Below are 16,509 nucleotides of genomic sequence, written 5' to 3' on the forward strand. Positions count from 1 at the left end.
CACACACCCACTCCCCCCCACACACACACTCCCCCCTCAGATACACACACACCCCCCCCTCAGATACACACATACACTCCCACACACACACACATACACACACTCCCCCCACACACAAACACACTCCCCCCTCACACACACACTCCCCCCACACACTCATACTCCCCACACACCCACACACACACTCCCCCCACACACACACTCGCCCTCATACACACACACTCCCCCCTCACACACACACACCCCCTCACACACACACACACTCCCACACACACTCGCCACACACACACACTCACCCTCCCACACACACACACTCCCCCCACACACACACTCTTCTCATCCCACACACACACAGTCCACCCCCCACACACACACTACCCCCCACACACATACTCCCCACCCACACACACAAACACCCCCACAAACACACTCTCCCTCACACACTCCCTCCCCACACACACAAACTGCCCCCACACACACATTCCCCCCTCAGATACACACACACTCCCCCCACACACACACACACTCCTCCCCCCCCCACACACACACACTCCTCTCCCCCCCACACACACACACTCCCACACACACTCCCACACACACACACTCTCCCCCCACACACACACTCCCCCCACACACACACTCCCCCCACACACAAACACACTCCCCTCACACACTCCCCCCTCACACACACTCCCCTCACACACTCTCCCCTCACACACACACACACTCCCCCCACATACACACACTCTCACCCCCCCAACACACACTGCACCCCACACACATTCTGCAACCCACACTCACACACTCCCCACACACACACTCCCCCACACACACACACACTCCACCCCCCACACACACACTCCACCTCCCCCACACACACTCTCCCCCCCCACACACACACACACTCCCCCCCACACACACTCCCCACACACATACTCCCCCCCACAAACACACACTGCCCCCCACACACACACACTCCCCACACACACACTCCCCCCCACACACACACACTCCCCCCACACACACACACTCTCCCCCCACACACACACTCCCCCCACACACACACTCCCCCCACACACAAACACACTCCCCTCACACACTCCCCCCTCACACACACTCCCCTCACTACCCCCCACACACACACTCCACCCCACACACACACTACTCCCCTCACACACCCACTCCCCCCCACACACACACTCCCCCCCACACACACACTCCAACCCCCACACACACACACTCCCCACACACACACTCCCCACACACACATACTCCCCCCACACCCACACACACTCCCCCCCATACACACACACTCCCCCCCATACACACACACTCCCCCCACACACACACACTCAACCCCACACACACACACTCCCCCCCAACACACGCACTCCACCTCACACACACACTCCCCTCACACACTCCCCCCTCACATACACACACACTACCCCCCTCACACACACACACACTCCCCCCACACACAAACACACTCCCCCCTCACACACACACACTCCCCCCCCACACACACACTCCCCCCCCACACACACACACACACTCCCCCTCACACACACACACACTCCCCCCCCACACACACACACTCCCCCCCCCACACACACACACACACACTCCCCCTCACACACACACACACTCCCCCTCACACACACACACACTCCCCCCACACATACACACTCCCACACACACACACTCTCCCCCCACACACACACTCCCCCCACACACACACTCCCCCCACACACAAACACACTCCCCTCACACACTCCCCCCTCACACACACTCCCCTCACACACTCTCCCCTCACACACACACACACACTCCCCCCACATACACACACTCTCACCCCCCCAACACACACTGCACCCCACACACATTCTGCAACCCACACACACACTCCCCACACACACACTCCCCCCCCACACACACACACTCCACCCCCCACACACACACTCCACCTCCCCCACACACACTCTCCCCCCCCACACACACACACACTCCCCCCCACACACACTCCCCACACACATACTCCCCCCCACAAACACACACTGCCCCCCACACACACACACTCCCCACACACACACTCCCCCCCACACACACACACTCCCCCACACACACACACTCCCCCCCCACACACACATACTCCCCCCCACAAACACACACTGCCCCCCACACACACACACTCCCCACACACACACTCCCCCCCACACACACACACTCCCCCACACACACACACTCCCCCCCCACACACACACACTCCCCCCACCCACACACACACTCCCCCCCCACACACACACTCCACCCCACACACACACTACTCCCCTCACACACCCACTCCCCCCCACACACACACTCCCCCCCACACACACACTCCAACCCCCACACACACACACTCCCCACACACACACACTCCCCACACACACATACTCCCCCCACACCCACACACACTCCCCCCCATACACACACACTCCCCCCCATACACACACACTCCCCCCACACACAAACACACTCCCCCTCACACAAACACACTCTCCCCACCACACACACACACTCAACCCCACACACACACACTCCCCCCCCAACACACGCACTCCACCTCACACACACACTCCCCTCACACACTCCCCCCTCACATACACACACACTACCCCCCTCACACACACACACACTCCCCCCACACACAAACACACTCCCCCCTCACACACACACACTCCCCCCCCACACACACACACTCCCCCCCCACACACACACACACTCCCCCTCACACACACACACACTCCCCCCCCACACACACACACTCCCCCCCCCCACACACACACACACACTCCCCCTCACACACACACACACTCCCCCTCACACACACACACACTCCCCCCACACATACACACTCCCCCCACACACACACTTACCCCTCACATACACACACACACATTCCCCCCTCACACACACTCCCCTCACACACTCTCCCCTCACACACACACACATACTCATCCCCCCCACACACACACACTGACCCCCACACACACACTCACCCCCCCACACACACACACTCCCCCCCACATACACACACACTCTCACCCCCCCAACACACACTGCACCCCACACACATTCTGCATCCCACACTCACACACTCCCCACACACACACTCCCCCCCACACACACACACACACTCCACCCCACACACGCACACTCCACCCCCCACACACACACACTCTCCCCCCACACACACACTCTCCCCCCACACACACTACTCCCCCCACACACCCACTCCCCCTCCACACACACACTCCCCCCCTCAGATACACACACACACCCCTCAGATACACACACACTCCCACACACACACATACACACACTCCCCCAAACACACACACTTCTCCCACACACACAGACACTCCCTCCACACACACATACTCCTCACCACACACACACACTACCCCCCATACACACACACTCCCCCCACACACACACACTCTCCCCCCCACACACACACACACACTCCCCCCACAAACACACACACATACTCCCTCCCACACACACACACATTTCCCCCCCCACACACACACCCACCCACACGCACATGCTCCCCCCTCACATACACACACACTCCCCCACACACACACACTCACCCCCCCACACACACACACACTCCCCCATACAGACACACACACACTCCCCCCCCACACACACACATGCCCCTGCCACACACACACACTCCCATACACTCTCCCCGCGACACACACACTGCCCCCACACACTCCTCCCTTACATACACACAGACTCCCCACACACACAAACACACTCCCCTTCACACACAAACACACTTTCCCCACCACACACACACACTCCACCTCACACACACACTCCCCTCACACACTCCCCCCTCACATACACACACAATCCCCCCTCACACACACACTACCCCCCTCACACACACACACACTCCCCCCACACACACACATACTCCCCCTCACACACACACACACACTCCCCCCACACACACACTTACCCCTCACATACACACACACTCCCCCCTCACACACACTCCCCTCTCACACACACACTACCCCCCTCACACACACACACTCCCACACACACACACTCCCCCCACACACAATCACACTCCCCCCACACACAATCACACTCCCCCCTCACACACACACACACTCCCCCCACACACACTCCCCCCACACACACAAACTCCCCCCCACACACACACTTCCCCCTCACATACACACACACTCCCCCCTCACACACACTCTCCCCCTTCACACACACTACCCCCCTCACACACACTCCCACACACTCCCACACACACTCCCCACACACACACTCCCCCCACACACAAACACACTCCCCCCTCACACACACACTCCCCCCACACACTCATACTCCCCACACACACACTCCCCCCACACACACACTCCCCTCACACACACACACTCCCCCCTCACACACACACTCCCCCCTCACACACACACTCCCCCTCACACACACACACACACACTCCCACACACACTCGCCACACACACATACTCACCCCCCCCACACACACACACATTCCCCCTCACACACACACACTCCCCACCCACACACACACTCCACCCCACACACACTCCCCCCCCACGCACACACACACTCCCCCCCACACACTCATACTCCCCACACACCCACACACACACTCCCCCCCAGACACACACACTCCCCCCCCACACACACACTCCCCCCCATACACACACACACCGCCCCCCCTCAGACACACACTCCCCCCCAGACACACACACTCCCCCCCCCACACACACACCGCCCCTTCGCACGCACAAACACTCCCCCCCCCACACACACACACCCCCCACATACACACTCACCCCCACCCCACACACACACACACACTCACCGCCACACACACACACACCCACACACACACACCCCCCACACACACTCACCCCCCCCCACACACACACCCCCACACACACACTCTCACCCCCACACACACACTCTCCCCCCCCACACACACACTGCCCCCACACACACACACTCCCCCCACACACACACACTCCCCCCCCACACACACACACTCCCCACACACACACACACTCCCCACACACACACACACTCCCCACACACACTCCCCCCACACACTCACACTCCCCCCCACACTCCACCACACACACACTCCCCCCCCACACGCACACTCCCCCCCCACACACACATACACTCCCCCCCATACACACACACCGCCCCCCTCACACACACACACTCCCCCCCCACACACACTCTCCCCCATACACACACACACTCCCCCACACACCCACTCTCCCCCCCAAACACACACTCTCCCCCCCAAACACACACACTCTCCCCCACACACACACTCCCCCCTAAACATACAAACCCACCCCCCTGCCCCACACACACTCACCTCCACAAACACACACACACTCACCCCCCCACCCCCAGACACACACACACACTCACCCCACACATACACTCACCCCCACACACACATTCACCCTGACACACACACACTCACCCCCCCACCCCACACACACACTCACCCCACACACACACTCACCCCACACACACTCACCCCCACACACACACTCACCCCCACACACACATTCAACCTGACACACACACACTCATCCCCCCACCCCACACACACACTCACCCCCACACACACACTCACCCCCACGCACACACACACACACACTCACCACCCCCACCCCACACACACACACCACCCCCACCCCACACACACACACCACCCCTACCCCACACACACACACTCACCCCCCCACACACACACATTCCCCCCAAACACACACACTCCCCCCCACACACACACTCCCCCCACACACACACTCCCCACACACACACATACTCCCCCCACACACACACACATTCCCCCTCACACACACACACACTCCCCACCCACACACACACTCCCCCCCCACACACACTCCACCCCACACACACACTCCCCCCCACACACACACTCCCCCCCACACACACACTCCACCCCACACACACACTACTCCCCTCACACACCCACTCCCCCCCACACACACACTCTCGCCCCCACACACATACTCCCCCCCCACACACACACTCCAACCCCCACACACACACACACTCCCCACACACACACATACTCCCCCCATACACACACACTCCCCACCCACACACACACTCCCCCCACACACACTCCACCCCACACACACACTACTCCCCCCACATACCCACTCCCCCCCACACACACACTACTCCCCCCACACACCCACTCCCCCCTCAGATACACACACACACTCCCACACACACACATACACACACTCCCCCAAACACACACACTTCTCCCACACACACAGACACTCCCTCCACACACACATACTCCTCACCACACACACACACTACCCCCCATACACACACACTCCCCCCACACACACACACTCTCCCCCCACACACACACACACACACTCTCCCCCCCCCCCACACACACACACACTCCCCCCACACACACACACACATACTCCCTCCCACAAACACACACATTCCCCCCCCACACACACACTCCCACCCACACGCACATGCTCCCCCCTCACATACACACACACTGCCCCACACACACACACACTCACCCCCCCACACACACACACTCCCCCATACAGACACACACACACTCCCCCCCCACACACTCACACGCCCCTGCCACACACACACACTCCCATACACTCTCCCCGCGACACACACACTCCCCCCACACACTCCTCCCTTACATACACACAGACTCCCCACACACACAAACACACTCCCCCTCACACACAAACACACTTTCCCCACCACACACACACACTCAACCCCACACACACACACTCCCCCCCACACACGCACTCCACCTCACACACACACTCCCCTCACACACTCCCCCCTCACATACACACACAATCCCCCCTCACACACACACTACCCCCCTCACACACACACACACACTCCCCCCACACACACACATACTCCCCCTCACACACACACACACTCCCCCCACACATACACATACTCCCCCTCACACACACACACACTCCCCCCACACATACACACTCCCCCCACACACACACTTACCCCTCACATACACACACACTCCCCCCTCACACACACTCCCCTCTCACACACACACTACCCCCCTCACACACACACACTCCCACACACACACACTCCCCCCCCACACCATCACACTCCCCCCTCACACACACACACACACTCCCACCACACACACACTCCCCCCTCACATACACACACACTCCCCCCACACAAACTCCCCCCCACACACACTTCCCCCTCACATACACACACACTCCCCCCCTCACACACACTCTCCCCCCTCACACACACACACACTCCACCCCTCACACACACTCTCCCCCCTCACACACACACTCCCACACACTCCCACACACACTCCCCACACACACACTCCCCCCCCCGCACACACTTTCCCCCCACACACACACTCCCCTCACACACACACACTCGCCCTCATACACACACACTCCCCTCACACACACACACACTCCCCCCTCACACACACACTCCCCCTCACACACACATACACACACACACACACTCCCACACACACTCGCCACACACACATACTCACCCCCCCCCACACACACACACACACTCCCCCTCACACACACACACACACTCCCACACACACTCGCCACACACACACACTCACCCCCCACACACACACACACACTCCCCCCCACACACACACTTCTCATCCCACACACACACACAGTCCTCCCCCCACACACACACACTACCCCCCACACACATACTCCCCACCCACACACACAAACACCCCCACAAACACACTCCCCCTCACACACTCCATCCCCACACACACAAACTGCCCCCCACACACACATTCTCCCCTCAGATACACACACACTCCCCCCACACACACACACACACTCCTCCCCCCCCCACACACACACACACTGACCCCCCCACACACACACTCCTCCCCCCCACACACACACACTACCCCCCTCATACACAAACACTCCCACACACACTCCCCACACACACACACTCCCCCCACACACTCATACTCCCCACACACACACTCCCCCCACACACAAACACAAACACTCCCCCCCACACACACACTCCCCCCCACACACACACTCCCCCCCCACACACACACACACTCCCCCCCACCCACTCATACTCCCCACACACCCACACACACACTCCCCCCCAGACACACACACTCCCCCCCCACACACACACTCCCCCCCATACACACACACACCGCCACCCCCCCAGACACACACTCCCCCCCCAGACACACACACTCCCCCCCCCACACACACCGCCCCTTCGCACGCACACACACTCCCCCCCCACACACACACACCCCCCACATACACACTCACCCCCACCCCACACACACACACACACTCACCGCCACACACACACACACACCCCCCACACACACTCACCCCCCCCACACACACACCCCCACACACACACTCTCACCCCCACACACACACTCTCCCCCCCCACACACACTGCCCCCACACACACACACTCCCCCCCACACACACACACTCCCCCCACACACACACACTCCCCCCACACACACACACACTCCCCACACACACACACACACTCTCCACACACACACACACACACACTCCCCACACACACTCCCCCCACACACTCACACTCCCCCCCACACTCCACCACACACACACTCCCCCCCCACACGCACACTCCCCCCCACACACACATACACTCCCCCCCATACACACACACCGCCCCCCTCACACACACACACTCCCCCCCACACACACTCTCCCCCATACACACACACACTCCCCCATACACACACTCTCCCCCAAACACACAAACCCACCCCCCCGCCCCACACACACTCACCTCCACACACACACACACACTCACCCCCCCACCCCCAGACACACACACACACACACTCACCCCACACATACACTCACCCCCACACACACATTCACCCTGACACACACACACTCACCCCCCCACCCCACACACACACTCACCCCACACACACTCACCCCCACACACACTACTCCCCCCACACACCCACTCCCCCCCACACACACACTCCCCCCTCAGATACACACACACACCCCCCTCAGATACACACATACACTCCCACACACACACATACACACACTCCCCCCACACACAAACACACTCCCCCCTCACACACACACTCCCCCCACACACTCATACTCCCCACACACCCACACACACACTCCCCCCACACACACACTCGCCCTCATACACACACACTCCCTCCCACACACGCACTCCACCTCACACACACACTCACCTCACACACACACTCCCCCCTCACACACACACACCCCCTCACACACACACACACTCCCACACACACTCGCCACACACACACACTCACCCTCCCACACACACACACTCCCCCCACACACACACTCTTCTCATCCCACACACACACAGTCCACCCCCCACACACACACACTACCCCCCACACACATACTCCCCACCCACACACACAAACACCCCCACAAACACACTCTCCCTCACACACTCCCTCCCCACACACAAACTGCCCCCACACACACATTCCCCCCTCAGATACACACACACTCCCCCCACACACACACACACTCCTCCCCCCCCCACACACACACACTCCTCTCCCCCCCACACACACACACTCCCACACACACTCCCACACACACACACTCTCCCCCCACACACACACTCCCCCCACACACACACTCCCCCCACACACAAACACACTCCCCTCACACACTCCCCCCTCACACACACTCCCCTCACACACTCTCCCCTCACACACACACACACACTCCCCCCACATACACACACTCTCACCCCCCCAACACACACTGCACCCCACACACATTCTGCAACCCACACTCACACACTCCCCACACACACACTCCCCCCCCACACACACACACACTCCACCCCCCACACACACGCTCCACCTCCCCCACACACACTCTCCCCCCCCACACACACACACACTCCCCCCCACACACACTCCCCACACACATACTCCCCCCCACAAACACACACTGCCCCCCACACACACACACTCCCCACACACACACTCCCCCCACACACACACACTCCCCCACACACACACACTCCCCCCACACACACACATACTCCCCCCACACACACACACATTCCCCCTCACACACACACACTCCCCACCCACACACACACTCTCCCCCCACACACACACTCCACCCCACACACACACTCCCCCCCACACACACACTCCAACCCCCACACACACACACTCCCCACACACACACACTCCCCACACACACATACTCCCCCCACACCCACACACACTCCCCCCCATACACACACACTCCCCCCCATACACACACACTCCCCCCACACACAAACACACTCCCCCTCACACAAACACACTCTCCCCACCACACACACACACTCAACCCCACACACACACACTCCCCCCCAACACACGCACTCCACCTCACACACACACTCCCCTCACACACTCCCCCCTCACATACACACACACTACCCCCCTCACACACACACACACTCCCCCCACACACAAACACACTCCCCCCTCACACACACACACTCCCCCCCCACACACACACTCCCCCCCACACACACACACACACACTCCCCCTCACACACACACACACTCCCCCCCCACACACACACACTCCCCCCCACACACACACACACACACACTCCCCCTCACACACACACACACTCCCCCTCACACACACACACACTCCCCCCACACATACACACTCCCCCCACACACACACTTACCCCTCACATACACACACACACATTCCCCCCTCACACACACTCCCCTCACACACTCTCCCCTCACACACACACACATACTCACCCCCCCCACACACACACACTGACCCCCACACACACACTCACCCCCCCACACACACACACTCCCCCCCACATACACACACACTCTCACCCCCCCAACACACACTGCACCCCACACACATTCTGCTTCCCACACACACACTCTCCCCCCACACACACACTCTCCCCCCCACACACACTCCCCACACACACACACACTCCCCCCCACACACACACTCCCCCCACACACACACTCCATCCCCCCACACACACACTCCCCACACACACACATACTCCCCCCACACACACACATTCCCCCTCACACACACACACCCCACCCACACACACACTCCCCCCCACACACACTCCACCCCACACACACACTACTCCCCTCACACACCCACTCCCCCCCACACACACACACTCGCCCCCACACACACACTCCCCCCCACACACACACTCCAACCCCCACACACACACACTCCCCACACACACACATACTCCCCCCACACCCACACAAACTCCCTCCCATACACACACACTCCCCACCCACACACACACTCCCCCCACACACACTCCACCCCACACACACACTACTCCCCCCACACACCCACTCCCCCTCCACACACACACTCCCCCCCTCAGATACACACACCCACCCCTCAGATACACACACACACTCCCACACACACACATACACACACTCCCCCAAACACACACACTTCTCCCACACACACAGACACTCCCTCCACACACACATACTCCTCACCACACACACACACTACCCCCCATACACACACACTCCCCCCACACACACACACTCTCCCCCCCACACACACACACACTCCCCCCACAAACACACACACATACTCCCTCCCACACACACACACATTTCCCCCCCCACACACACACCCACCCACACGCACATGCTCCCCCCTCACATACACGCACACTCCCCCACACACACACACTCACCCCCCCACACACACACACACTCCCCCATACAGACACACACACACTCCCCCCCACACACACACATGCCCCTGCCACACACACACACTCCCATACACTCTCCCCCCGACACACACACTGCCCCCACACACTCCTCCCTTACATACACACAGACTCCCCACACACACAAACACACTCCCCCTCACACACAAACACACTTTCCCCACCACACACACACACTCCACCTCACACACACACTCCCCTCACACACTCCCCCCTCACATACACACAATCCCCCCTCACACACACACTCCCCCCACACACACACATACTCCCCCTCACACACATACACACTCCCCCCACACACACACTTACCCCTCACATACACACACACTCCCCCCTCACACACACTCCCCTCTCACACACACACTACCCCCCTCACACACACACACTCCCACACACACACACTCCCCCCACACACAATCACACTCCCCCCACACACAATCACACTCCCCCCTCACACACACACACACTCCCCCCACACACACTCCCCCCACACACACAAACTCCCCCCCACACACACACTTCCCCCTCACATACACACACACTCCCCCCCTCACACACACTCTCCCCCCTCACACACACTACCCCCCTCACACACACACTCCCACACACTCCCACACACACTCCCCACACACACACTCCCCCCACACACAAACACACTCCCCCCTCACACACACACTCCCCTCACACACTCCCCCCTCACATACACACACAATCCCCCCTCACACACACACTACCCCCCTCACACACACACACACACTCCCCCCACACACACACATACTCCCCCTCACACACACACACACTCCCCCCACACATACACATACTCCCCCTCACACACACACACACTCCCCCCACACATACACACTCCCCCCACACACACACACACTTACCCCTCACATACACACACACTCCCCCCTCACACACACTCCCCTCTCACACACACACTACCCCCCTCACACACACACATTCCCACACACACACACTCCCCCCCCACACCATCACACTCCCCCCTCACACACACACACACACTCCCACCACACACACACTCCCCCCTCACATACACACACACTCCCCCCCTCACACACACTCTCCCCCCTCACACACACACACACTCCACCCCTCACACACACTCTCCCCCCTCACACACACTACCCCCCTCACACACACACTCCCACACACTCCCACACACACTCCCCACACACACACTCCCCCCCCGCACACACACACTCCCCCCCCGCACACACTTTCCCCCCACAAACACACTCGCCCTCATACACACACACCCCCCTCACACACACACTCCCCCTCACACACACACACACACACACACTCCCACACACACTCGCCACACACACATACTCACCCCCCCACACACACACACACACACACTCCCCCTCACACACACACACACTCCCACACACACTCGCCACACACACACACTCACCCCCCCCACACACACACACACTCCCCCCCACACACACACACTTCTCATCCCACACACACACACAGTCCTCCCCCCACACACACTACCCCCCACACACATACTCCCCACCCACACACACAAACACCCCCACAAACACACTCCCCCTCACACACTCCCTCCCCACACACACAAACTGCCCCCCACACTCACATTCTCCCCTCAGATACACACACACTCCCCCCACACACACACACACACTCCTCCCCCCCCACACACACACACTGACCCCCCCACACACACACTCCTCCCCCCCACACACACACACTACCCCCCTCACACACAAACACTCCCACACACACTCCCCACACACACACACTCCCCCCACACACTCATACTCCCCACACACACACTCCCCCCACACACAAACACAAACACTCCCCCCCACACACACACTCCCCCCCACACACACACTCCCCCCCATACACACACACACCGCCACCCCCCCAGACACACACTCCCCCCCCAGACACACACACTCCCCCCCCCACACACACCGCCCCTTCGCACGCACACACACTCACCCCCCACACACACACACCCCCCACATACACACTCACCCCCACCCCACACACACACACACACTCACCGCCACACACACACACACACCCACACACACACACCCCCCACACACACTCACCCCCCCCCACACACACACCCCCACACACACACTCTCACCCCCACACACACACTCTCACCCCCACACACACACTGCCCCCACACACACACACTCCCCCCCACACACACACACTCCCCCCACACACACACACACTCCCCACACACACACACACTCTCCACACACACACACACACTCCCCACACACACTCCCCCCACACACTCACACTCCCCCCCACACTCCACCACACACACACTCCCCCCCCACACGCACACTCCCCCCCCCACACACACATACACTCCCCCCCATACACACACACCGCCCCCCTCACACACACACACTCCCCCCCCACACACACTCTCCCCCATACACACACACACTCCCCCATACACACACTCTCCCCCAAACACACAAACCCACCCCCCCGCCCCACACACACTCACCTCCACACACACACACACACTCACCCCCCCACCCCCAGACACACACACACACACACACTCACCCCACACATACACTCACCCCCACACACACATTCACCCTGACACACACACACTCCCCCCCCACACACACACACACTCCCCCCCACACACTCATACTCCCCACACACCCACACACACACTCCCCCCCAGACACACACACTCCCCCCCCACACACACACTCCCCCCCATACACACACACACCGCCACCCCCCCAGACACACACTCCCCCCCCAGACACACACACTCCCCCCCCCACACACACCGCCCCTTCGCACGCACACACACTCACCCCCCACACACACACACCCCCCACATACACACTCACCCCCACCCCACACACACACACACACTCACCGCCACACACACACACACACCCACACACACACACCCCCCACACACACTCACCCCCCCCCACACACACACCCCCACACACACACTCTCACCCCCACACACACACTCTCCCCCCCCACACACACTGCCCCCACACACACACACTCCCCCCACACACACACACTCCCCCCACACACACACACACTCCCCACACACACACACACTCTCCACACACACACACACACTCCCCACACACACTCCCCCCACACACTCACACTCCCCCCCACACTCCACCACACACACACTCCCCCCCCACACGCACACTCCCCCCCCCACACACACATACACTCCCCCCCATACACACACACCGCCCCCCTCACACACACACACTCCCCCCCCACACACACTCTCCCCCATACACACACACACTCCCCCATACACACACTCTCCCCCAAACACACAAACCCACCCCCCCGCCCCACACACACTCACCTCCACACACACACACACACTCACCCCCCCACCCCCAGACACACACACACACACACACTCACCCCACACATACACTCACCCCCACACACACATTCACCCTGACACACACACACTCACCCCCCCACCCCACACACACACTCACCCCACACACACTCACCCCCACACACACACTCACCCCACACACACACTCACCCCACACACACACTCACCCCTTCACACACACACTCAACCCCACACACATTCAACCTGACACACACACACTCATCCCCCCACCCCACACACACACTCACCCCCACACACACACTCACCCCCACACACACACACTTACCCCACACACACCTACTCACCCCACACACACACTCACCCCCACCCCACACACACACACTCACCCCCCCACACACACACATTCCCCCCAAACACACACACTCACCCCCACACACACACACACTCACCCCCCCACACACACACATTCCCCCCAAACACACACACTCACCCCCACACACACACACACTCACCCCCACACACACACACACTCCCCCCCACACACACACACACATTCCCCCCAAACACACACACTCACCCCCACACACACACACACTCACCCCCACACACACACACACTCCCCCCCACACACACATACTCACCCCCCCCCCCCCCATCATATGCTTTAGATTGTTGTTTTCATATCAACCTGTACAGACATGTTACAGACATGTTACAGACATGTTACAGCACACCTTCAGGGCAAGTGCGATTTCAACATGGAGCTCCTGGCCCAGAGATAAGGACATACCAGTGCATCACAAGCCCCCTTAGCGAGTGTCTTACAATCGGGATAATGTACAGCCTTCCATTGAGGAGCTAATGTCTCTCAAACAGAAGTCATGTGGTTTCGATTAGATTGCTGTGATCATAAAACCTTTCTTGTTGCTAGGGAACAGGTTTTAAGGAGGACATAGGAAAATGTCTGCTTGATGTGTTTTTGTGACCACTCATGATTAACATTGAACTATTGCCGAGGCCGCTGTCACACTGTGTTATTAGGATTGTCAGGTATACTGGCAGAAACTGAGCTCACAATATTCAGCTAACCTGACATCACTTAGTTAGTGTGGAAAATGGTAAACTTGGAGTTACAGCATTATCCACAA

General features: G+C 59.9%; 1 long non-coding RNA gene across 3 annotated transcripts in view; it reads right to left on the reverse strand.

The window, feature by feature from the left end:
• The window catches only part of LOC148139741 (uncharacterized), a 93,209-nt gene extending 77,017 nt beyond the window's left edge, over nt 1-16,192 (reverse strand). For 2 of the 3 annotated variants that reach the window (XR_015753411.1, XR_015753413.1), the window contains exon 1: nt 16,152-16,192. This is a non-coding gene — a long non-coding RNA (uncharacterized LOC148139741). Of the gene's footprint in view, nt 1-16,095 lie in introns of all 3 variants that reach the window. The other variant, XR_015753412.1, reaches the window with a different exon arrangement.
• Between the last annotated feature and the right edge of the window lie 317 nt (nt 16,193-16,509).

The sequence above is a fragment of the Chiloscyllium plagiosum genome, unplaced genomic scaffold (genome assembly GCF_037043375.1).
Source record: "Chiloscyllium plagiosum isolate Xiang-an unplaced genomic scaffold, Cpla_swu_hap1 HiC_scaffold_37, whole genome shotgun sequence".
In the NCBI taxonomy this organism is placed as follows: domain Eukaryota; kingdom Metazoa; phylum Chordata; class Chondrichthyes; order Orectolobiformes; family Hemiscylliidae; genus Chiloscyllium; species Chiloscyllium plagiosum.